Raw genomic sequence first — 26462 nt, 5'->3', positions numbered from 1 at the left:
AAATTGCAGGCTTGACTAATCACTTGCTATTCGAGTCTTGAGTCTTCCGAATTATAATGATAAAGATAAAGTAAAAAGCACCTGAAGCAGACATAGCAGGACTTTAATTCCAAGACTGCCCTGTTTTTTTTTTAATAGCTTTATAAGTTCAATGTGCACTTAGCTTTCCTTAAGAATCACTTATCTACTAGTTAATTTCCAATCCTCAAGAAATGCAGAGAAATTGGGATGGCCTTAGCATAAATTCTCCTCTTTCACAAGACGTAACTAGAAAAAACCCATAGGACAATTGTGGTTTTTGAAATAAAAGTAATCAAATTACACTGATATATAAAGAAATGGCAATTTATGTTTGATGAGGTATACATCTTTATAGAATGGATTGAAAAAGATCAATATTAACGTGATCTAGACTACATAAAACTCCAAATTTATTGTGTAATTATATACTTAAATATCATACCAACACTTTGTTTTGTTCATTTTTAAGGTTACCATATTTTTATAGAAAAAAAAACCTTATATTTCCTGTTTCTTCCAGAATGTAAGACATCAGACCCTAAAGAACCAAAGTTGTTATTTCTGTGGAAGACCAGCCAACCTATTCTTACAGCTGAAACTAGGAATCTGGCCTGCAAACAGTGTGTTAAGGCATTCTCCAAGTTTCAAAACAAGAGTACACCATTTTGAAGGCCTATAAATAGAAAGAATTTTTCAAATGTTAATTCAGTAATGACCTCTGTCTTTGGAAAAGATAATTGCAATGTGTTACTGTGAACCACTTTAAACCTGTATTTCTCATTGCATTTAATATTTAATTTTATTTTTTATCATTATATATCAACAGTTCTTTCTGGAGCAAAGCAATCCTATTTGACTTTTTTTTAAACCTTATAGTGCACATACACGTATGTGTAGGGTTATTTAAACAAGGAAACATTTACATCAAAATGTGCAAAGAGTTATCCTGGAATAGAAATGCTGAAAATATATTTTCAAGAAGTTTTAAAATTCTAGGCTGGCCTCAATGTATTCAGTAGCATGTCAGAAACAGAAAAAAATTTAATCTCTCCATTTGCTTATTCCTATTAACATATATAGAAAAAAAAAGTTGCTCTAAACCTAATGCCTGTGCAATATGTTTGTTTCCTGATGCTGATGGTAAATCATAACTGGGCACTTGGTTATATTTTTTTAATATTCTACATTTCTAGCACTGCTACTGTGTTCGCAATGAGCTTTATATCTGACAGTAATTTTATTTTCAGGTTCAGTCATATGATGCCTTTCTATACGAATAGGTTCTATCAGAGGAACAAATTATTCAAATCTAGTTTAACTGACTCAGCAATTCTCCTCAGTTTTATCTTGGGCATTTTGTGTTCCTTTGCCTAAACCTAGTGGCTATGTAACAATTCAATTACCAAAGTCCTTCATCCAGAAAGTGCCGTTGATTTCCAGTAATTCTTATTCTGTTTGATTTCTCTTTTTTTTCCTCCTAGTTTAACACACGCCAGTTGGTGTTGACTGAGTTTAAAATCTTGAAATAAGCCTGGCACTGTGTCAGTACATAGGTTAAAAAATGAAACAAAAAATTTAATAAAATATACACTAGAAATGGAAAATAAGATTAGCAGTGGCATTTCTTGTCATAAGGGCATTTTCTGTCTATGCACACAAAATAAAACGAGCTCAGTGCAGCTGAAGAAGAGAGGAAAGAGAGAGATGGTATAAATTGAAAGATAAAAAGGCAGAGAGTGAGTGTACAGAAGCACGTTGAGAACATGCAGTCAGCTGGCAAGAAGAGGCAACTCGAAGAGCCTCAGAAGGTAAAACCTCAGTTGGCAGATAAAGTGGGTAAGAAGCAAGTTTTGAAATAAAGTAGCAATAGCATAAGCAACTTGAAGGAAGATGAAAAGAGCAAGGTGATAAAAGTATGCAAGAGTCTTTGGAGATTATTAGTAATTTTAGGGAATTACAATGGTGAAAAGTTATAAGGGAAAAAGACTTTACATATTCTTTAATAAAAGAAAATTACCTGTCAAAATCTGTCTGCATAGACACTAGTATTAGATTCTTGCTCTTCAAGAAAAAGGCATGTCTGCTGGTCAAATTGAGGTTCATCTATCCTTTATTTCTCTAAATAATGTTTTTCTGATAAAATATGCAAATACACACATACACATATATATTTTGTGTGTATATTATATGTATATATGTGTGTGTATACATACCTATACATAAAATAAACACTCTGGAACTAAAATTTCAAAGAAAGTCAAAGAAAATAGACAATAGTGGAACTCCACAAAACTTACCAGTAACTTGAAATAGTGTAACAAATTTAAAATTAATTCCCATAAATCTTCTACATACATTAATTATATCTACAAATAATAAATTCATTAAAGATCAGCAATTATCTGATTAAATTATTCCATACAATAGGTACATTTAGATAAATCAGATGTATATTTGGAGAGGAGACCTGAGAAAACTTCCCTTTGTCAATGTTGATTAAATTCATCAAATAATGAGTTTCTACTTAAAATGTAGCAAGTGCCCACAGACCCTCTTAATGATTCCCTTTAGGTATCTGCATACCAAGTAATAGAAATACATATAGGTAACATTTTCGGACATGTCTATCCTATTTTGTACTTTTGTATTCCATAAAGAATCTTAATAGCAGCCTTCTTTAGAAAGAGCACTGTGGATTTCAATACATCGTCATAGAAGGTTAATAAAAATAGCTAAAAATTATTTGGCCCTTACTATAAAGCAGATGCCTTTACTGCAGTTGAAAAAACATAGGACTGGGAAGTTACTTCACTTTTCTGCCTCCTTTATGTGTAGATTTCAGGTAGATTATATAAAGTATTTCTACATACCGGCCAGGCATGGTGGCTCACGCCTGTAATCCCAAAACTTTGGGAAGCCGAGGCAGGTGGATCACGAGGTCAGGAGTTCAAGACCACCCTGGCCAACATGGTGAACCCCCTTCTCTACTAAAAACACAAAAATTAGCTGGATGTGGCGGCACCTGCCTGTAGTCCCAGCTACTCAGGAGGCTGAGGCAGGAGAATTGCTTGAACCCAGGAGGTGGAGGTTGCAGTAAGTCAAGATCACGCCACTGCACTCCGGCCTGGGGGACAGAGCAAGACTCTGTCTCAAAAAAAAAGTCTTTCTACATACCAATATGAAAAAAAAATCTTATAGAAAAATCGTCAAAATAGGGATAGGTACTTCTAAGAGAAAATAAATAATTGAAAAGCTAATCAGCACAACCAGTAATCAAGAAAATAAAAAATAAAATAAGATGTAATTATTAGTATTGTTTATATCTGGTTTGGCACTGGTGGAGAGAAATAGTCACTTATACACTGTTGATAGGCGAAAGTACTAGGGCAGGATGTATCAAACTCAAATGTGAGCATGATGGCAAACAAATAGTCGTGCCTCTAGAAATATACCTGTTAGAAATACTCACTTGTGGGCCAGGCATGGTGGCTCATGCCTGTAATCCCAGCACTTTGGGAGAGAGAGGGGGGCAGATCACCTGAGGTCAGGAGTTTGAGACCAGCCTGGCCAACATATAGTGAAACCCCATCTCTGCTAAAAAATGCAAAAATTAGCCTGGCATGATGGTGCGCGCGCCTGTAGTCCCAGCTACTCAGGAGGCTGAGGCAGGAGAATCGCTTGAACCTGGGAGGCAGAGGTTGCAGTGAGCTGAGATCACGTCACTCTACTCCAGCCTGGGTGACAAAGCGAGACTCCATCTTTGAAAAACAAACAAACAAAAAAAACTCACTTGTGCACTCAGAGATATGAAAAAGAAGTTCATTAAAGCATAATTTATGAATAGCAAAAATATAGACAAAATTCTCAACAATGAAGAAATTATAAATAAAATTGGCACGGACAGGAGACAGGGAAAATACTGGGTAGGAGAGGGTGGTTCCCCCGCATAAGCCCCACCCTCAAGCCTGGAAACCACAGCCCTGAGTGAGAACAGGCATTCCTGGTTTTGCACTCAAAAAGTTGCCTTTTGGTCCGCCATGCCCCCTATCCTGTACCCATATAAACCCCAAATCCCAAGCTCCAGGAGAAAGCAAGCAGACGAATGGCAGAACAGCGTGGCAGAGAAGGAGAAAAAAGGAGCATCTGTACACCGAGAGGAGTTCGGCTGGAGACAAATGGAGAGGAGATCAGCCTCTGGGCAGCCAAACTCCAGGGGAAGATGATCTTCCCACCCATCCCCTTTCCAGCTTCCCATGCATCCTGCTGAGAGCCACCTCCACCATTCAATAAAACCTCTGCGTTCATCCTTCAAGTCTGTGTGTGACCTGATTTTTCCTGGACGCTGGACAAGGATCTGGGTACGGAGAGGACACTGAGCTGGTTAACATGAGCTGTCTGTGGATGGCAAAGCCGAGAGAATGTGTGGTAATACATGCCCACTTGGGCTTCAGGAGTCACAGATACCCACCCCTAGACACTGCCATTCATCCTGGCTCCTGCACTTCCGTGCCTGCATGCTTCCCCTCCCATAAGCGGTTTGAGCTCACCGAGGCTGAACAGAGAGCCATACCCCTGTTGCGTGTCCTGGAACGAAGGCCAGGGAACTCTCCAGTCTCAAAATTATATCATATCTCTACTACGGAAAACTATGAATTAATTAAAAAGAACAAAATAAATTGTGCGAAAAGAACTCCAAGATATATTTTAAGTGAAAAAAGAAAATTAAGTACCAGTAAATAGATAAGAAAATTGCAGTTATATTGGCAGAAGGAAATAGAATTTGCTGTTGAGAGCCTAAAAGTGGGCTTTCATGTTTTAATTCTATATACATCTGGGTTTTGGAATAGCTTATAAAGTATTCTTATATTACAGATATAATTAAAAAGCAATACAAAAGTGAAATTATTTATGGATCTCCTATTTTTCTCGAGAAGTTATGAGGCTCAATTATACATATAAAATTGTTTTAATTTTTATACTCTACTTCATATGTGTGTTTTAAAATACCTCAAAGAAATTTAAAAATATTTAAAAAACAAAACTCACCATTTTGGAAAGAGCAGCATATTTAGAATCATTGAACTTTGCTCTTACTCTTTATACAATCTCATAAAAATCTTTGAAATCCAAACCTCACTCTTCTGTTTTCAAAATGCTATCTGTCCTGCTGATTTCTCATTTACATAATCATACCATTCCAGACTCAATTTCTGGAGCCACTGCCAAATTCAAAGGGGTTCTGTAAAATTCATTCTGCAAACAGCAGAGCATTTTATACATTGATAGGTATAGATGTAGATATTTAGTTAAGCTGAGACTATTGGGGAAAAATATAAATAAACCTGTTTTTGTATTTTTAAATGTAACTCACTACATATCATATTAGAATCCACAAACAAAACACAAAATTCAGCTTATACTTAATCTCCTACATTTAGAAATTAATAATGTAATCTGTTTTATAAACTAAAAACTAGCTATTATAATTGTTTCAGAAAACAGTATTGAAGTTTTTCTGCATTTCATTTAACAAAAAGCTAAAAGAAGAAGCAATGTGTATGTTTTTACTCATAAAAGACTGAGGATCAGTTAGCAGCTTGCCATAAGTACTGTATCACTGTCCAGGGGCAAGACAATTATAATAAGCAGAAACTATACTTGCGTATTGCTGTAGGGAGAAAATGCTTATTAGATTTATTCATAAAATTAAGTACATTTTTAACTTACAACTGCTTTATTTAAACCTCATGATATGGTTTGGCTGTGTCCCCACCCAAATCTCATCTTGAATTATAGCTCCCATAATTCCCACGTGTCATGAGAGGGACCTGGTGGGAGGTAATTGAGTCATGGGAGTGGGTCTTTCCCGTGCTGCTCTCATGATAGTGAATAAGTCTCATGAGATCTGATGGTTTTATAAATGGGAGGTCCCCTGCACACACTCTCTTGCCTGCTGCCATGTAAGATGTCCCTTTGCTCTTCCTTTGTCTTCTGCCATGATTGTGAGGCCTCCCCAACCATGTGGAACTGTGAGACCATTAAACCTCAATCCTTCATAAATTATCCAGTCTTGGGTATGTATTTATTAGCAGCATGAGAACAGACTAACACACCTCATATGTTAAATAAGAAAGATAGATGAGATTAGATAGACAGATAGATGCACACATATAATCAAGGAAATATAAAGATGCAAGTTCATAAATTACATTATACTCAGGAAAAAATAAATAATTTTCATTTGTTTAACATTTACTCAGCACTTTTCACAGAAAATAACCTGACTAATAAGCAATTGCAATGGCTTAAAGGTAATGTGCAAGAATAGTTCTGGTGGTGAAATACAAATGTTTACTTAAGAAAGTGACAATTAGCTCACAAAAGAAAAAAATGAGAAAGAGAAAGAGAGTAAGAAAATAATTTAGATTAAAGGTTATAGTAGCTGTGCAAATAAAGAAAATGGTGCAATCAACAGTTCACATCCTTCTGATGGATCATTGAAAAAGTTCTATGTAAATTGTTTTGACGTTCAAGCTCCTGTAGAAAATAATGCAGTGAAAAAATGCAAGTAAGAAGCTGTAAAGTGTGAAGAATCTTGCAGTCACTTTTCTTCCAGCAGATATGGGCCACCGATCAGCTGATTTATATATTTAAAACATAACTCAGAATTAATGACTTCTAAAAATGACAAATAACCGCAACCTTTGATGGAAAACAGTAAAAGCTGTAAGTGTGATATGCCCTATTGGACCATGGGTACCATGCAAATGACAACACAATGGCCTAGACTTTTAGCCTGAATGCTAAATCAAGTCTCCAAACAGAGAAATTTTTCTCACCTTAAGATTTTTTAATAAAATAAAGTAACAAAAGTTAATGGCCTGCCAGATGTTCACCACAGGGAGTTTGTTTCACGGAAATTGAAGAAGGAACTTAATTTTGAATTTATGGGAACATTTCCCCTCCATTTTCCCTTGTTTGTCCCAGGTTGCTTTTCAGCCTTGTTGACCAAAGCCAGAAGTGCCACACTGGGACTCTTTCAGTGCTATTCATCTCTGCATTAGAACAAGATGTGTTTACATTTTTCTTTATTTTTTTACTTGCCAGGGTACAGCTAGAAGTAGCAGTAAAATTGTCCTAAAACCAGCAAGTGTTCTGATAATTTTTGATCAGCTCAACAGAAAATGTATCAAATGAATCAATGAAAATATCTTGAAGCATAGTCAGATGTTCAATCTGCAGTATTCTGTGAAGATACTTTGTTTCTCAGTTTCCATATTTAGAGTGTGTGTGTGTGTGTGTGTGTGTTGTTTATTTAAGCATTTTGAAAATGAAGTGAAATTAAAACATTGAATTTGGGTGATATTCAAATTTATATAAGGACATAATAGTAGAAGAATCCATTTTTTTCCAAAGCAGTTTTAGCTTAAAATGTTAGAGACCTATGTGTATATGCCTTGGGCAGGGGCTGAAGGAGTTGAGAATGAAAGAAGAATAAAAACAATCAGCTAATCCTCAAATTGTAGAACCATGCTTAATAATTATTTAAGGAGAATGTTTAACATCCATTTACATGTGAAAATCTGCACAAAGAGTAGACTCATTACCTACTCTCTTTCTTAGTGGCTCCTAAACTTTGAAATATGAATAAAAATCACCTAAAAATTAGTTAAAATTGTAGACTTCCAGACCCCGCGAAGAGAACTTGAAAGGGAAGTATCTCAGGAGACTTTCCTTCAGATGGTGCATGACCCGCAACTTGCAAAACACTGTTTTCTATTCTTATGACAAAAAAGCACAAAAATCTGTTAAGATAATTTTACCTAACAAACAATTGTGGACGTCTCTCTTTTCTTTGATATCAACAAAAACAAGGCCTATAATTTTTGTAAAACATGTATATCATAATAAGTGTTTTATAGTCAACTGAAAGAAAAAATAGAAACCTAATAAATATTTATTGAATAGACAATTGAAAGAATAAATATGCAAACAGCTTTACCCAACATGTAATCCCCTGGATACTCAAATTTTGTAGCCAGAAATAAAAAATCCGTCCTTCAAACTGATTAACTTTCTGCACAATTTACAATTTAAAAACAACTCTTTCGTTACCTTAAACCAAAATAAGCAAAATAATACATTAGTAGACAGTACATAGTGCTTATGTTTTTTCACTGGAAAATGTTATCCTAATGTACTCTCTCTTGTTCATTGGTGGTGATAGTAACAAAATGCTCAGTATCCCTGACTGAGGGAAGACATACGAACTGAATGAAGAATATATCATCTACCTACCCAATCTTTCACTTTAAGAGCAATATTTCTCAAAGTTTAGCCATGAGGGTAATCTCTTCATAATTTTGGCTGCCATATCCTTGTAAGACACGTTAATATATCATGAAAAAAAACACAGGTATTTGCTGTAGTCACTACCTATTATAGTGTGTGTATATATTATATATAATATAATATTATAATATTAGCACATGGTACCTATGAAAGAAGGACTCTTCCAAATCTTTCCATGTATAGAAAATTCTTAAAATGTTCAAAACACCTTACCCTTAAAGAGCCAAGGACTCATTATCTTCTCCAATGACCTTTGGGAAAGAGTATAGGGAGGTGGTGATGTTACTATGGGGGGTGTATTAATATATATATATAAAATAGATATATCTATAGATTTACTAATTTCAGTTATCTCACTAAATCTCCAGTGTGTTTAATTAGCTATATTTTTCTACCTCACATTTAAAATTTTAAAAATCTCAGCTATTAAAGTTTAAAGGTGTTTGTTTATCTACCACCTAAAATGATCTTATGTCCCAGCAGCAATTCATTCACTACATTTTGAGAAGCTATGCTTCCAGACTCCAAGTCCTAGAAATAAGCAGTCCTTCAGATAATCTCACACTCACCTATGAACGAAGGACTCTTCCAAATCTTTCCATGTATAGGAAATTCTTGAAGTGTTCTAAACACCTTATACTTAAAGAGCCAAGCATTCACTATCTCTTCTCCAATGACCTTTTGCAAAGAGAATAGAGAAGCGGTGACACTAAATGTCTTCATCTACATATTTCACAATGTATGCTCTGTTAAAGGGAAGTCGCCAGTCACATAACAGCAGAGGACTTGGGTCACTCTCTATGTTATTTACAGAAAAAAGTAAAATCTACATGATTCAATTTGCTAAGATAACTCAGGCTAAAATGAGGTGAACATTATCCCCAGATTACTGAAATAAACATCTCTATCTATATAGTTTTCTAAAAATAATTGGCTTTAGTGTGATGGCTCACATTTTTTCTAATTTGACTAAGTCTACCTTGTGCTGTATCGGTTTTATTGTGTTTAGTTTTACCTAAGTTATTTCTTCTTCCTGCCTGGTTTGAGGACTTAAAAGAAAACAGTTTATTGGGTAAAGTGTTAAAAGTATATAAGAAGGCTATGTATGTTTCTATTAATATATCACAGAATAAAAAACTCAGGGATAAACATGAATAGATTTCCCGCAAACTTTGAAACTATTTCAGGTATTTATTGCATTGTAAATAAGGTCTGCATCTATAGGCATTTGAGGAGGAAATTTCTAATGAGGCAGTATTTTTGTTCCTATACATTTGTATCTAATCTCAAAATAATAAATCAGTTCCATCCAGGAATGTGAAAATATGTGAATAATATCAGCATGTTGCCCATGAAATAATATAGTGAATTGAAAAATGAATGCTTAATTAAACCATGATCTGTTTGAAATGCTTGCACTTTTTTAACTCACTTAAAATGGGAATTTAATCTCATAAGTGATCCAGCCTTTCCATCAGTCTTTCCAAATTTACCAACCGTTTAGCTCTGTCCTTAGTATAGCATGAATTATAGTCATTTCTGTAATTTAGCTTTACATTTTCATTTAAAAGTATTTATTACCTAAATATGACTAAAACTCAACACAATAATTTTATCACGTTATTAGAGTATTTCCATGTCCTACTGCTATTTAAAATATTTAATTTTAGGGTCAGCTATGATTTTACAAAAATCACTTAGTGTATACTGAGAGATCCATATCCTTTCTCAGAGCAAGTATTCAGGAAGCCCACAGTTTCCTTGGAGGAATAAAAGTAACCAAATAATTAAACCACAATGATAATGCAGAAATGTATAAGGTAATAAAGGAAGGTGCATAATGTTTCCACAGCAGTGAAGAGGAAAATAGCTATTCAATTCCTGAGGTTTCCTAGGAAGGTGTTTTAAAATCGACAAGATCAAATAAGTACCTTCTGTTATGACTACTATAATAAAATGCAAAAGCAGCTATGAATTAACACAGGAGACCATACATGCACCACTAATTACATGACAAGCCCTTGCTAAGTATTTTACACATAATAATATTTTATTTCATCTTTGTAGCAATGCTGTGAAGTAAATATTATTATTCTCCCATTTTACAGACAATGAAGCTAAGGTTTAAAGAAATTAAGTATATTGCCACAGCTTTGCAGCTAGTTAATAATGCAATCAGATCTCAAACAAAATTTGTCTGATTCCAACAACTGAAATCTTGACTACTAAGCCACACATCAGTTTGTGAACAAATCCTTTGAAATTATAGGTAGAGTCTAAAGCTGTCTGCTTCAAGCATGGCATCCCTTTGAAATTTTGATCACTTCAATTCCTGTGAACACTGCCTTTACTCAACAACAATAGCACCAACAATAAATGTTTATATTAATACTTAAACTTTGGAACCTCTTCAAAAATTATTGGAGCAATATTTTTATACTTTACTTGAAGATAGTGACATTTATCCTGTGGTTTTATTATGCCTCTATGAGACCTCTACAGTTAGAGAATCTCGGCTAAATGATATACAAGAATTACAAAAAAAACCCCACACACACAATAAAAGAAAATAAAATTTTTAACAAGAAGAGAAAAAAACAAAACAGGAAAATGAAGGTGGAAAACATTTGAAGTCATAAATGAAGTTAGTACTGTAATGCCTTATCAACTGTGACTTTGACAATCATGTTTTCATTTTTCTATAAAACCTTGTATAGCTGCATAAAATGTTCTAACTGTATGCATATATTTTTACACAGAATAGTTTCAATCTCCTTAAGCAAAAGACTCTACTGAAATTTCACTTCTCTACTTCTGTGGATCACTTGAAAGAGTCTAGGGGATTCTGCAGGTATAAGGCATCAAGTTAAATCCCATGATCTCAATGTGCAGATGAAAGAGTAGAAATACATGTCCTTCAGGACCTTAGTAATTTGTGAACATGCCAAGCAGGTACACAAGCATTTGACTGAGACTTACTAAAAATGCAATAGAGAAAAAGATACATTAAATTTCAAGACAGTAAAAGGTAGCTTGAAAACTTTACAAAGACATACACTCCACATAATACAAAACTTCTAGGAGAATCTGCCTCAGCAGAATATACCACTTCTATAATATCACCTGAACAAACAAAAGTGATTCCAGAGAAAAGTTCTGTGTGTGTGTGTGTGTGTGTGTGTGTGTGTGTGTGTATGGGTGTGTCTAACTAGTGCTTTTGTTTTGATGAGATGGATAAATTTAAAGCAGGTATTTAACTCAGATTGATCTATTTTATTTTGGAAGTGGACTTTCACTAGAATTTTTATTTACTGAGGTTTAATTTTTAGTATTTTAAATGTGATGTTTTTGCAGTCTCTCATTTTTGTCAACTGTAGTTTCGCCACACACAATACTTTTCTGTAGTGTATTACCTGTGGTTGGCAATGGATTACTGCGCAAAAAACAGATGCCAGGATTACACAGTATGCTTACTAGATGTGTAACAGGGATTTGGACCCAAGATTTTGAAAATGCAATACGATTACATGATTCACAGCATCTGGAAGATAATAATCAACCATTGACAGTCAGGACATTCTTTCTCTTCCATACTGGATTTCTCATCCAGGCTCAAAGCATCTGGAGTCATCTCTGACATCTCTCTACTTCAGGTCCCATATTTAATAATCAAGTCCTGCAGTTCCACTGTCATGGATCTCTCAAATCAATTTCTTCCTTTCTATTCTCATTGCCACCACCATATTTCAGACTTGCATTACTACAATCTGCTCTGTCACAATACAGACTTCACACTAATCAATCCTGAAAATGCCATCAGGTTAATCTTCATAAAATGCAATTCTGGACATGTCACTCACCTGCTCAAAAATTTTCAACAGCTCCCCAATGCTAGAGAACAAAGTCTATGCTTCTTAGAATTCATTGTCCCCTGTTTTATTATTATCGGTGGATGTTTATTTTCTTCTTAGGAGGTAGGATCGTTTTTTTCCTTTGTGTGTAGAGAGTAACTGACAGAGATTTATACATAGAAGTATGTATTTATTTCTGTAGATTCTAACATGATTCACACACATCTCCCTTTCTCAATTCCATCTTACATTGAATTATCATAGGAGTGTGCTCGTATATTTATAATTTCCTTTGTACTATGGTATTTATTACTTCAGTATTTTTTTCTATTATGTTTTTCAGAATTAAATATCAGAGACAGTCTCTAAAAAGCAGCCATCCCTGCTTTACCTTGTTGTCAAAAAACAGACTCTATTACATATCTGTGGAGTATAAAGTCCTTGAGGTCAGAGATTAAACCTAATCATAGTCCTCCTAAACCTTTACTTCTTTCTCCAATTTTTCATTGACCTGGTATGAGCACAACAACTGTGTTCACTGCTGAATGTCCAGGCACAGAAAAATCAGGTAAAAGAAAAAAAAAGTGCCAGTGATATTTTCAAACATCCTATTTGTCTGAACAAATTCTTTTACTTGGGTGTGAGTTAGATTATACTGCTGCATTCACAATCCCCCTACTTGGGTTGTTTGTCAGTGCTGCCTCTCTTTGCACAAAGAATGATTACAGATGAATCTCCACATGGGTGATTTAGATGGGAGATCACTTATCAGACCACTTGTGTTCAATTCAGAACTAAATATACTATTGGGGCGCCATAAATGTTAAATAGCACTAAAAATAATAATAACTAACCTCTTCTTAGTACATGTGCTCCTGAGTACACACACTTGAATTGTTTCCAATTACAATTCAAGAACATGGCAGGTCCCTTTATTCAGGACCATTATTCAGGCACTTCTGGAAATGTTTTATTCAGGTTGCACATCTCTTCTCTACAATCTTTGATTTAGAATTCAGCTCTCTAATAATGAGTGGAAATTGGGATCTAAAAGAGAAAAACACTATTTTCTTAAATGATGAATGCTACAGGCACACATTGTTTTAATCTGAAAAAAAAAATAAATAAAAGCCTGAAACATTTTCCTAGACTGCTAAAATGCTGGAACTTTGAAAATAAAGAGAAAAGGCAAATTAAAATAAAATTCAACTCTTTTTTTTAAATGAATGATCACATCTGTAACATTACAGGATAATAACATGACTAACATCAAAAAATGAGCTGAGAGCATTTTAGCAATACTCTATAGGCAAATGCACAACCTGAATAGACATGCATTGCTGGTATAAGTAAAAGTAGAAAATATCTGTTTTGGTGGTGGTGGTTGTGATTATCATTGTTTCTGGTGATAATATGGATAAGGCCTGATCCTATAGGACAGCTTTGCTCAACCCTTTCCGTGGGCTATACTTTACTCTCTTATACATACCTGAGGGCAGTCGTGGCAGCCCCATAAGCACTGTAATGAGATCTGAGCAAGAAAGCCTTCAAAATAAATCAACTTTGTTTCTTCCCAGCTCAGAAAGTTGTGGCAACTCATTGCGAGACTTCCCTGTTTTTAACTGTGGAGCAGGATGTTTTGCTTTGACTCCTTCATCAACCCAAGTCTAACACATAACTACTTGGCCATTCTTGGAAAAATGAAAATAAAATCAGCCAGTCATGGAGCATCTGGGTATTGTAAGTTCAGAGTGCTTTGGGAGTCCAGCTGAAGCAATGGGGAACTCACAGCTGAATGACTGCTCTTTAATGGAGAAGTGCAGGACACGATGGTGGCAGAAGCCATGTCAGATAAGCATCTCAATGGGGAAATCGGCCAGCCAGACAATGACTTGCCCAGAAATTAGGGACATATTTAGTACCACCTTGTGTTTAAATGACCACTATGACAAGAGCTGTTAAGCATTAAGCAGGTGTGTGCTATCCGTGATTGCATCTGGATCTCCCAACTTAGTAGTGTCAGTAGAACTAATGACTGAGACAGATAAAGTGGCATACTTCCTGCATGGATTAAGATTCTGTAAGCAAGCCAAAATAAAGTTCTGCACACCTGCCACATTTGAGAAAACAGAGTCATAATTCCTAAGATGCTTATCTAAACTTGCTGGTCTTAAATTCTCAAATGGATCAGCTCAGAAAGATTTCAGATATTTGTAGGTTAGAGAAAAATCACAAAAACTTCTGTAAGCATTTATCTGTTCTGAATCTCTTACTCATGCTAGCTTCAAAATTACTTTTGCTGTGACTCCTGCATGTGTGATCTGATAAGATCACTGACATAAATTAATTACTGTGAAATGGAACAAAACAATGACTTAGAATGAATAAAACATTGGTTAAAAAAAAAAACCTCCTAATTCCAATGCTCTATACTTGAGTTAGTTACATTATAAAAATAAATACATAAGCTCTATTTGGCAGGTGAAATAAAAGCTTAACTTGAGAGCGATTTTGACATTTCCCCTCAGATTTTTAAGCTACTTTGTAAATATTATATTTTCTTTGTTTTTTTTAGATTCTATATAAAAAAGACTGTAATTGCACCATTTCTGAAAAAATATTCTCAGGTCAATAATTCAAAAAATCTTCTGCTCTATTCAAAGTGTTTTCTACCCATTATACAATATAAAATGATAAATAAGGCATTGGTCTATATCATCAAAAAACTTATTCTATGAGTGGAAATTACATGTTCAGAAAAACAAAGATTTTATATATATGGAATTAAATATCATATGAGAAACAAAATAAATAATGGAATGGAAAAAATTTAAATTAAAAATTATTTTTCAAAAATTAAGACAAATCCGGGACAGATGAAAAAATTTGAACAGGGACAAAAGGAAAGGCCTTCTCAGAAAAAAGAATAAGTAATATTAAAATAGATACCATAAAATGAACTTATTTTTATGGGTTGGTTAGGGGCTTAGTTTGACCAGAACAAAGGGTTCATGAAGAGGAAGTAGTTAGTTACCTTCATGTACTTGATACTGTTCTAGATACTTTGCATAAAACTGAATAAAATGCACTAATTCCCTGCTTCCACAGCAATTAACATTTTGGAGTTATGAAAACATCTTTGTACATGTGTCTTTAGCATAGAATGAATTTTGGATGAAAATTTTCAAAATCAAAAGAATTAAATGCATGCCTGTAATCCCAGCACTTTGGGAGGCTGAAGTGGGCGGATCACGAGGTCAGGAGATTGAGATCATCCTGGCTAGCACGTCTCTACTAAAGATACAAAAAAATTAGGCAGGCGTGGTGGCGGGCACCTGCAGTCCCAGCTACTCGGGAGGCTGAGGCAGGAGAATGGCGTGAACCCAGGAGGCGGAGCTTGCAGTGAGCCGAGATCACGCCACTGCACTCCAGCCTGGGCAACAGAGCGAGACTCCGTCTCAGAAAAAAAAAAAAAAAAAAAAGAATTAAATGTTTTTAATTGATGCATAACACACAATCTGTGTATGAGTATATTTTTCCCCCTACCTCTGATAACATTGCTAAGATAACATTTTCAAATTTCTTGGGGTTTATCACAAAGGATATATATTACATATTATTTTTTACCATATTTTTTTTGTTTTTTTTTTTTGCCAGAGAGGTTTACAATAATTTTGGCTTTTGGTATCGTGTTTTAATATGGCTTACTAATGTCAATATTTATGTAATTTACTTATATTTCCTCTAGTACTATAAAAATATTTTCACATTTAAATCATCAGCAATTTATTCCGTGTGACGTAGGAGTCAAATTTGTTTTTCTAAGAGGTGAGCCCCCTACCTTCACACTATTAATTGATTAATCCATCACTTTTCCTCAATTATTCATTCTCAAATAGTAAGTTCTTCTGTATAACAGCATTCTTTCTCTAAGATATAAGGTATAATATTTTGAAATAGTTCATTAAAACCATTTTTGCTGGCTTTAAAACCATATGCCTCCCCAAATATTTCAGTAAATCCTGCTAGTATTATGACTGCTATGACTCATTTCTTACTAATCTAAAAGAATTCTGAAACTTTCTTCTATTTTTTCATAAAAGCTGATATTTTCAAAATCCTCTATGTGTTTTTTATGTTTAAATATCTTACTCTGTAATAGTCATAATTTATTTCATTTTCTGATCTGATTACATTGGCAAAATCTTTTCCTGGATATAGCTAGAAAAAGGTATAGTAGCTGTTGACAGACTTCTACCTATAATTTAAAATTCATGCTATTTGGATAAACCCTGGGAGCTAACAAACACCTCCATATCCCCATTAAACAGAAATCTTAGCAGGTGTCTATTACAGCTAAGTCATATTCTTGGATGAACCATTAACAGTAGCACCCTATATTCTACACTGATGGAAAGTAAAGAATTGCCAGGTGATAAATAATACTATTAGGAACAGAATGGGAAAATGAAGGCAGAGGTAGGTAATTGGTTAGCCATTGTCTTCTTTTTCCATACTATCCAAATAATGAGGTCTTCTTTTTCTCCCCAAGGTTTTAGTATGAAGATTTTCAAATTTATATTAAAATAGGTAGCTGATTTTGGAAGAATTCAAATGACTATTCTTAAATTACTAAATCTAGTCCAGAAGCCATGTTGCACAGAGAAAAGTATCAGAGTCATCTGGGAACTTTTCAAACTGGACACACACACACACACACACACACACCTCATCCACCTCATACTCATAGAGACCTTACTATGCCTCCCACTTTCCATTAAAACGCTACAGAATGGCCGGGTGCAGTGGCTCATGCCTGTAATCCCAGCACTTTGGGAGGCCAAGGCAGGTAGATCACAAGGTCAAGAGATCGAAACCATCTTGGCCAACACGGTGAAACCCCGTGTCTACTAAAAATACAAAAATTAGCTGGGCATGGTGGCATGCACCTGTAGTCCCTGCTACTCGGGAGGCTGAGGCAGAAGAATCGCTTGAACCTGAGAAGCAGAGGTTGCAGTGAGCCAAGATAGCACCATTGCACCCCAGCCTGGTGACAGGGCAAGACTCCATCTCAGAAAAAAAAAAAACAAAACACTACGAATAAACCATTGCTTCTGATGGAAGTGGATCAAATGTTGGGGGTGTGTTAAGAATCACTTCTGTATTAACTAAGAAATTGAAAAACACTTCTATTTTAACTAAGAGTTTAATCACTGAATTACTCAATAAACATGTCTTGAGTAACTACCACCTGCTTAGCACCTAGCCTCTAGGAACACAACGGTGTAAGATTTAGACATGGTATTAAATAAAGCTGAGAGTTCAGGATGGAAAGACATATGATAGGAAAAAAATAGATCATTATAGGACTATCGAGAAAGAATACTAATCTGGTTTTGGCAAGTGAGGGAAGGATGTCCAGTGGTATTGGTATCCATGTTGAAACCTAAACATTGAAATAAATGAGTGAGGCAAAAACAGAAGAAATTTCCTAACAAAGGCAACAGCCTATATAAACACTCGGAAGTGAGAGATTGAACTGTCTTTGAAGAAATAAAAGAAAAAAATGTTTAGAATGACCGGAGTGTAGAATTCAAGTGGAAGAAAGGAGGGAAAACCGAGAGAGTTACTGAGATAAAACCTGAGGCTAGGAAAGTAAACAGGAGTCAGATAATGAAAACCCTACTAAGCCCTGTAAGGGCATTTGGATTCTACCAGAGTGCATGGAAGATAAGGTAAACATTTTAATCAGGAAAGTTACCTCAGTTCCTTCTTTAGAAAAAAAAAAAAAAACCTTTGACTAAATGAGCAGAGCATATGAGAGAGAGCAAGTCTAGAGTCACGGAAATAAGTTAATAAATAAAATTGTTTTATGTTGACTTCTGATCAAAAGTTCAAGTAAGTATTAAACAACTGGAATTCTTGCTAGCCATTGATTACTATGTGAATTATCTAGTTAAAACACAGTGTCTTGTTATACTTAATAATTGCACTATTTATAATCTAAATTGTTTGCTATCTAAGATTTAACACTCAGAGAATTGATTAAATTGGGTAACTCCTCTCTTGGATAGAAGCAATAACCTTCAATGGAATGCTAACTACCTCTGAGAATTATGTTTAACTCAGACTTTCATTGCCATAGGCAGAAGTAATTGATTTTAGGCGGAGTAAACTGGTTCTTAATACATACGCCCACAGGGAAAATGTTATTTTAATAAGATGCTTCTATAAGCCACACGCTACTTAAAACAGAAGGTTTTCTCTTTGTCTTCATAAACAAAAATTGAAAGACCCTTGTTTGTCCTTAAGTTCGTAGTAAACAACCATGAAGTAACTTAATACTGAGTAGCAGTCTGCAAAGTATCTTTGCCAATTCAGCTATTTACTTTAAAAAAACAAAACAAAACAAAACAAAACTGTAACTTTCCTAGAAAAATAAATCTATGTTTAACATTCTTGAATACCACTAATTAGGACACCTAAATCTACTCTTATTGGTCCTTCAGCAGTTGTTCTTTTATTTCGTTATCCATTGTTTTGCTCTAACTCTACCCCACAACTAAAATTAAAGTATGCAAATAATTGGAAACTGTGAAGGGGGTAAGAAAGCAAGAGATTACGGCAAATAAATAGAGAGTCTTTAAGAAATGTGAAATGATTGATTCACATGAGCAGCCAAATCCGAAGTTGATTTACAGATTTCATCTAATGGAATATAACCACTAGAGATTGCTCGAGACTATCAACTGAATAGTGGAGAAAAAATGTTTCATGTGTATTTCTATACATGTTTCTATACCATCCATTAAAATTTTTAATTTTGGTCTATGTTTTGCATCTCATAATATATTAATATCACATATTATATCAAATTTATTTATAAATACACAAAGGTTCATATGTTTACACCTAAACCACCAATATAGCAATGTGAATATTATCTAATCAAATTTAGTATCTATTTTTATTACTGTATAGCCCCTGGTTTACAAAAGCCCACTTTACTCTTTTAGACGTATTTATAAGATTAAACATTTATTTTTAAAAAATGGTTGCCTTTAGGCCGGGCGTGGCAGCTCACACCTGTAATCCCAGCACTTTGGGAGGCCGAGGTGGGCGGATCACGAGTTCAGGAGATCGAGACCATCCTGGCTAACACGGTGAAACCCTGTCTCTACTGAAAAAAAATACAAAAAATTAGCCAGGCGTGGGGGCGGGTGCCTGTAGTCCCAGCAACTCTGGAGGCTGAGGCAGGAGAATGGCGTGAACCTGGGAGGCGGAGCTTGCAGTGAGCCGAGATGGCGTCACTGCACTCTAGCGTAGGCGACAGAGCAAGACACCTTCTCAAAATAAAATAAAAAATTTAAAAAAAAAAAGTTGCTTTAAATTTTCAAGTTGTAGCTGGTATTTTCATCCTTTAAAAATCATTTTTGCCAACTTAATTTTTCTCAAACCATTGGTAATAATCAGCTTATTTTACGTGGCACACAGATTTTTTTAAATTGTATTAATTATGCACTTATGTTGCTGTCAATTGGGGAAATAGAGCTAGTGTACAAACTGCATGATTTCATAAATTTAATATTAACATTATTTTCTTGACAATATTTAAATAAATGTAAAATAAAACAGCAAAAAAAAGAATATATTTGAAATGTGTGTCCGTGTGTGTAGACAGATGGAAAAAAGCAATCCAAGTACAAAAGTACAAATGGCACTTTGATAATGCAAAAATTACAAGGTGGTTATGCTTATCTAAGCTAAAAATGAACAAACCTGCCAAAAGTCTTCATAGCACTTGCTGAGTTGGGAATTTGCCAGATTAGAAAAATTCATGACTGTGGACCCTTTGACTTTTTTTTTTTTTTTTTTACAGAATCTTGCTCTGTCGCCAGGCTGGAATGCAGTGGCCTAATCTCGGCTCACTGCAACCTCCACCTCCCTGGTTCAAGTGATTCTCCTGTCTCAGCCTCCCGAGTAGCTGGGACTACAGGCATGGGCCACCATGCCTGGCTAATTTTGTATTTTTAGTATATACGGGGTTTCTCCATGTTGGTCAGGCTGGTCTTGAACTCCTGATCTCAGGTGATCCACCCACCTTGGCCTCCCAAAGTACTGGGATTACAGGTGTGAGCCGCCAAGCCCGGCCAACTTTTATGAGAGTTGCTGGCAGAAGGACCACATCAGCACTTGAGGTTTTACACTTCTACCAAAGAAGAAATTGCTTCCTGCTTGAGTTAGGTATCTCTGTGTTCTATGCTTAGGGTTGAGGTTTGGAAACACTCTTCTAGCCAGACAGTCTTGCTGGGATATTTATAGCTATTATTTAAATGTGGAAATTAGTTAAGATATTTCAAACCATCTTTTCTAAATCCCAATTAATAATGACATTTAATTGAACATATCATGAGTATGTATCCTTACCGCTTGTAATGGTTAATTTTATGTGTCAGTTTGACTGGCCCACAGTGCTTTGATATTTGATCAAACATTATTTTAGGTGTGTCTGTAAGGGTCTTTTCAGATGAGACTAACATTTTAATTGATAGACTGAGTAAAGCAGATTGCTCCCATAATATGAGTAGGCCTCATCTGATCAATTGAAGGCCCAAATACAACAAAAGACTGACTTCCCCCCAAGTAAGAGAGAATTATTTCCGCCCATTGGCCTTTGAACTAGGGCCTCAGCCTTTTTCTGCCTTCATACTTTAACTTAATCATCAGCTCTTCCTGGGTCTTAAGCCTGCTGATTCACCCTGCAGATCATGGGACTAGCCAACCTCCATAATTGTGTGAGTGCCAATTCCTTATAATAAATCTTTTTCTGTATGTATATATCCTATTGATTCCAGTTCTCTGGTATATTAGTCAGGGTCCTCTAGAGGGACAGAACCAATAGGATAGATGTATATATGAACGGGAGTTTATTAAGGAGTATTGACCCACACGCCTACAAGGTGACGTCTCACAATAGGCCATCTGCAAGCTCAGGAGCAAGGAAGCCAATCTGAGTCCTCAAAACTCAAAAGCAGGGAAGCCAACAGTGCAGCCTGCAGTCTGTGGCTGAAGACCTGAGAGCCCCTGGAAAAAAATCACTGGTGTAAGTCCAAGAGTCCAAAAGCTGAAGAATTTGGAGTCTGATGTTGGAGGGCAGGAAGCATTCAGCACAGGAGAAAGATGATGGCCAGAAGACTCAGCAAGTCAGCTTTATCCTAGCCATGCTGGCAGCTGATTAGATGGTGCCCAGCCACATTGCAGGTGGGTCTGCCTCTCCCAGTCCACTGACTCAAATGTTAAACTCCTTTGGCAACACCCTCACAGACACAGCCAGGAACAATACTTTGCATCCTTCAATGCAATCAAGTTGACAATATTAACCATCACAATGGGAGAACCTTGACTAATATACCCTTATAAAGGAGGACTGTAGACAAAACTTTTATTCTAACATGAGGACTAGATCAGTTTAGGCTTCATATGTTAACCAGTGAGAAAAACAACATGAAAAGAGCAATTATCTCTCAGCACAATATGATAACTTTGATAACACCTGCACATTTGTATAAAATGCTCAATTTAAAAAGTAAATAATTATTGAGCCAGCCAAAGGTTGTCAGTCTCATTAATAATTGTATTTTTAATTTTCTCTTCACTTAATGATTTACTTTCATGCGCTTCTGATCTTGAAAGTGCACTTTAATAGAGCTATAGAGAGTGGTGTTAAAGAGATGGCACATTTACCATTGTGCAGTAACATAAAATCAATGGCAGCTAGTCATACAGGCTTTTTCCATTTCCATCACACATGGTACGCAGACCTTTGTTCAGTGGATAATCCAATTGTAAACAGGGACTCACTGTTAACAACTTTAGGAAATAGGATTAGCAATTTCTAATTTCAAAGCAAACCTATTTCATTTTTGTCCTCTAAATAAAAACAATGTGTTCAGAGATTTAGCTTTTCAGCTTTCAGAGCTCCTCAGAAACAAAAATGTTGGAAACACATTATTTATTGTACTGATGCCACTAATAGACACCATCCAGCATATGTTTCTAATAGCCTTTTAATTGTTTGTTACTAAAAAAATAAAATAATAACAGATTGAAGTTTAATTGGATGAAACTTAAAATTTGAATTGAAAAGTAAAATTTAACCAAACAACCAAAAACTAGAAGTCTTGGTAGTATCCTCTACTAGAGGTAATCTGGAGAAAAATAAAAGGCTTATGTATTATTAGAAAGCTTTGTTTCCAAAACAAAGGTTTTATTTCCAAACAAAGGTAAAATTTTAGGAATCTGGTTTGTCTCAACACACAGTTAAACTGAATCAATGATTTTCTAATTTTTGTGAATTATTTATTGTACCATTCTAAACCTATTTTCCTGTGAATTCCTTTACTGGAACATTGCCTCAATCGAAATCTCTACCTTTACACTAAATTACAGATTCCTCCCAGCTCCCTCTTATAAAGAACAGAGAATGTTGGCCTTTATCTGCTTTTAGAATAGGAAAGTGTCACCATATTGGGCCACAGAGACTCTGTCAATACTGATCTCTGGCTTTTAAAATATCCATGCTTGAATCTAGTCCCCAGAAATTTCTTTAATTGGTCTGGGCTGGAAACTGCTAATCTGTACTTTCTAAGCTCTACAGATATTTATCGTGTACAGTTATAGTTGGGAAGCACTGACCTAGATTAACCAAGGAAGGATTACACCAAAAGAAAGCCTGATGCCACATACCTGAGATTTAGGACCATAATAGTTATTGTCCAGGTCTTTAGCAAGAAAACTCTACTGAATCTAAAGAGTAAATCAGATCAATCAAGAGACAGAATAAAATTAGTAGACAGGAAAGTCAATATTGAAGACTGGAGGAGTTTTATGGAACAGATTTTATGACTTGTGATAATTAGCAGAAAGTAGATTCTGTAGGTAAATTGAATGAGCAATTCCAGGCTGAAAAAACTAAGTGTAAATATCTTCCTAGCTCCTTCAAAAAGAAGTTCTGTGGGAAACTTGATTACCTGTTAAGACAAAAAAATTATACCATCCTAACATTGTTGTTACATGTTTTATTGAACTTGTAAATCATTAACAAATGTATTCAAATCATTTTTGATGTAGGTTCACACTACCTGACATGAGAGTAAAGAAGGTTTGCGTCATGTAAACCTTTTTGGTAGAGAGTAGTTAAAAATCAGACAGAGCTGCATATCCATGGACAGATGAATGCCATTTGCCTTTAAAATCTCAGTCACCTTACACATTTATAAAGTATTTTTATAAATCTACACTCTCATTGGACTTTGCTAGTCACTAGAATTAATTCATTTATTAATCTTTTATTCTGTATTAGCTATACCCAGTAGGCACTATGCAAAGCACTAGGAACTCAGAAAAAGACACAGCTCTTTTCCTCATAGATCTCACATTCTCATAAACTAGATAGAAACTTACTCCATAATTAACGTATGCATATGTATGACATAATTACTTGTATGTTAAAAGATAAGAACAGGATGTTAAAAGGACACAAGATAATTCAACAATTGCTTCTTGTGGTTGGGGATAGACTGCTAAGAGGCATTAAATGTTTTTGAGAGATTATATCTATAGTAATTTTTGAAGTAACCCCATTACTAGGTATATACCCAAAGGATTATAAAGACATATGCACATATATACTATATATACGATATGTATACTATATATACTATATATATACTGTATATATAGTATATATAGTACATATACTATACATATACTATACATATACTATATATAGTATATGTATAGTATATGTACTGTATATATACTATATATACTATATATATACTACATATACTATATATACTATATATACTATATATATTACATATACTATATATACTATATATATACTACATATATTATATATACTATGTATAGTATATATACTATACATATACTATGTATATATATATACACACATATACTATGTATAGTATATATGCGCATATATACTATATATAGTATATACGCGTATATATACTATACATAGTATATACGCGTATATACTATATAAACATATAAAGACATATGCACATATATACATATATACTATAAAGACATATGCACACATATGTTTATTGCAGCACCGTTCAAAATAGCAAAGACTTGGAACTAACCCAAATGCCCGTCAGTGATAGACTGGATAAAGAAAATGTGGCACATATACATCATGGAATACTATGCAGCCAAAAACAGGATGAGTTTATGTCCTTCGCAGGGACATGGATGAAGCTGGAAACCATCATCCTCAGCAAACTAACACGGGAACAGAAAACCAAACACTGCATGTTCTCACTCATAAGTGTGAATTGAACAATGAGAACACATGGACACAGGGAGGGGAACATCACACACTGGGGCATGTTGGGGGATGGGGGGCTAGGGGAGAGATAGCATTAGGAGAAATGCCTAATGTAGATGACGGGTTGATAGGTGCAGCAAACCACCATGGCACATGTATACCTATGTAACAAACCTGCACATTCTGCACATGTATCCCAGAACTTAAAGTACAATAAAAACAGAAAAAGAAAAACAGAAAGAGGACATTATGTTTAAAGCCAAAGATAATTCAAATAATATGTATTAGCAGTGGTGTCCAATCTTTTGGCTCCCTGGGCTACATTGGAAGAAGAATTGTCTTGGGCCACACATAAAATACACTAACACTAGCTAATGAGCAAAAAAAAAGAAAAGAAAAGAAAATAGAGAGAAAGAAAAAAAATCACAAAAAATTATAATGTTTTAAGAAAGTTTATGAATTTGTCTTGGTTCACATTCAAAGGCATCCTGGGCCACATGCAGCCTGCAGGCCATTGGTCGGACAAAGTGTGATCCAAACAGAAGCTGCAAGCTGGGAATGACATGAGAAAGATTGAATAAGACCCATGTATGGACTTTTTATATTCAAGATAGTTTATGTTCTGTTTGAAAGTAATAAAGAACATCTTAATTACACAAGTCAAATCGTTAAAATATTAAATATAGAGAAGAATTAAAGGAAGTTAAATGGTAGACAGAAACATCAGTTAAAACACAATTAACATAATGCAGTGGACAATTATGAGAAACAGAGATAAGACAGAGTCTGTGAAAATGTAGATAACAGAATTCATTGATGAGGTGTTTAGAAATTGACAGTATTCAGTAAACATTAGGAATGAAGAAGGTTGGAATAATCTAGGATGATTTCCAGTATCTGGCTTATAAAACCAAGGGAAGCAGAAGCGCCTTTTGGTAAAAGGATAAATTGAAACGATTGATTTAGGACATAGAAATTATAAGCACAGAATTATACCAGTTGAATTTCAGGTACCACTGCGAAGCCAACAGGAGTTTTCTTAGATTTCTTAGAGATACATTATGATATGTGAGAGAAAATTTGTGTTTGAGATATGAATTGTGGCATCATCAATTTATATTAGATTCTATAGCCACAGGCCTTGTTAGAAACATTTTTACTTCTAATGCAGAGGAAACCACAGCAGTAGTTGATAGTAATATTCAGGTGACAGAAAATCTGGCAGAGTTCACAACTTTCTTATCCAATATATTTTGAGAAGATAATAGGGCTTACAATGAAACTATGGAAAACAGAGAAACAAAGGGTGTGGTAGAGGATATAGGTCTAAAAAGGAAGCTAAAAAAGATAGCTCAGGCCAGGCGCAGTGACTGCTCATCTCTGTAATCCCAGCACTTTGCGAGGCTGAGGTGGGTGGATCCCCTGATGTAGGGAGTTCAAGACCAGCCTGACCAACATGGTGAAACTCCTCTCTACTAAAAATACAAAAAAGCAGCCAGGTTCATGGCAGATGCCTGTAATCCCAGCTACTAGGGAGGCTGAGGCAGGAGAATCGCTTGAACCTGAGAGGCGGAGGTTGCAGGGAACCGAGATAGTGCTGTTGCACTCTAGCCTGGGCAACAGAGCGAAACTTTGTCACAAAACAAACAAACAAACAAACCAAAAAGATACCTCAAAAAAGTAGAAGAAAAATACACCCAAGAGATGAAAGCATTTTAATGTAAAAAATGAAATGGTCAACTCTACTAGCGAATGTTCCTCAGAAATTAATTATATAAAAACCACAAAGTACCCATTAAATTATGCAATGAGACATTTCTGGTAATTGTTGCAGAAGTAGTTCCATGGATTTCAAAGGGGCAGGATCCTAATTACAGTGA

This window comes from Pongo pygmaeus, chromosome 4 (genome assembly GCF_028885625.2).
Source record: "Pongo pygmaeus isolate AG05252 chromosome 4, NHGRI_mPonPyg2-v2.0_pri, whole genome shotgun sequence".
NCBI lineage: Eukaryota > Metazoa > Chordata > Mammalia > Primates > Hominidae > Pongo > Pongo pygmaeus.
This window is presented reverse-complemented; position numbering follows the sequence as displayed.